The following is a 1,590-nucleotide window of genomic DNA, read 5'->3' as shown; positions in this document are numbered from 1 at the left end:
CAACCGCGTTCTCGCCCGGCGAGAATGAGTGACGGCGGAGCTCCGCAGGACATGCCGAGCGTGCTGGGCTGAGGACTCGTATCCCGAGGCACGAATCGTTTTAATAACAATGATTTATATAAATTAGCAAGATAGCATCCTTGCTGCCCCGCCAGGCTCCGACCTAGAAGAAAAACATCACCCGCCCAGGTTGGACACCATCGCCTCACAAGGGCTCAAGCGCTCTCCGAGTTCCTACGGCCGGCGGAGACCACATGACAGTACGGAGCTCAACAGAGCCAGGAGGACAGAGCCGATTCCGAGCCCCCTCCCCGTGAGCTTCCCAACGGGCTGAGCTCAGCCCTAGCCCTGCCGCTCTCAGGACGCGGCGCTCATTAGCGACTGTCCTTTGGACAGAGCAGGATGCTGTTTTCCTCCTAAATCCAAACTTTGCCTCTCAACAGATAGTCTTATCTGCGTACGCCCGTTTTAATTAAAACTCCAGTGAATGCTTAGGGAGAACCCTCTGCTCTGCGGCACAAGGCAGCAGTACCCGCCGGTTCCTGCCACGCGAAATGGTGCTCAGGGAGCAGACTGGTGGCGGGACCGCACGGGACCCCGGTGCCGGCCCCCAACTCCCGCCCTCGCTCCCCGCCGTTAGGCTGAAGCCAAAGGCAGGGCAGCCTGTGACAAAACAGCCCGGCCGGCAGCTGGGGTGCCCGGCTGAAGGCTTAGAGTTTTGTGTGCAAGTAACTGAAGGCTGCAGATCTGCTTAGAAAAAAAAAAAAAGGGGGGCAGACAGTGAAGGGGATTTCGAGTGAAGATAAACAACAGGGGTTTATTGAACTATAAAGGTTGAAAACGCCTTCGAACAAATCGAGGAAACGCATCCTAATACACATGAGCCGCAAATATCCCGTAGCCTGGCTCCTGCAAGAAGGTAGCTCAGATCCTCCCGGCTGCGCCACGAACCCGGCTTGTCCCTGGCGGAATCACCGCAAATGGAAAGCTGACAGGGCAACGCTCAGGCTTTTTAGGCTTTCGCAAACCCTGTACTGCTACCTACGGGGCGCAGCAAGGCGCTGTCTGCAGAGGGGTCACACATGGGGCCCAGGGGCAGGAAAGGGCCAAATCCTGTCGCTTTTCCTTCTGCAAACAATCCTATCGTCTTTTCCTGCGACCTCAAAACTTTGCCAGGCAATATGCGCCAACACTTAAAAAGATTTTCGGGGCTTGAGTTTGTACTTGGCCCGTGAAAGGGCCCCTTCGGGGTTCGGGGCTGTCTGCCCGCTCCCAGCACCTTAAAGGGTGGCCAAAAGGTGGCCCGCCGCCCGAGGCAGCCCCGCTAGCTTTGCCAAGGCGGCGTCCTTCAACCTGGACGTGGCTTCTCGATGCGGCGGAACGAGGCAGAAGCCTAAGAAGCAGATACCGGGGCAGCTGGGAACTGAGGATACTACCCTGACCCTGCCCGCCTTTCGCCCGCTGGGCTCCGCGGCGCTGATACCCCTCTGCTTCACAGTCTCTGACGAGGCTGTCTCCATGCCACCCCTGCCCCGTTCCTGAGAAGCAGGCCGGGCGCAGAAGGGGCCGGAAGCAAGTGCTCGGCCGCCG

Source organism: Geospiza fortis, unplaced genomic scaffold, assembly GCF_000277835.1.
Source record: "Geospiza fortis unplaced genomic scaffold, GeoFor_1.0 scaffold112, whole genome shotgun sequence".
Classification (NCBI taxonomy): Eukaryota; Metazoa; Chordata; class Aves; order Passeriformes; family Thraupidae; genus Geospiza; species Geospiza fortis.
The sequence above is the reverse complement of the archived record's forward strand: the minus strand, read 5'-3'. Positions refer to the sequence as shown.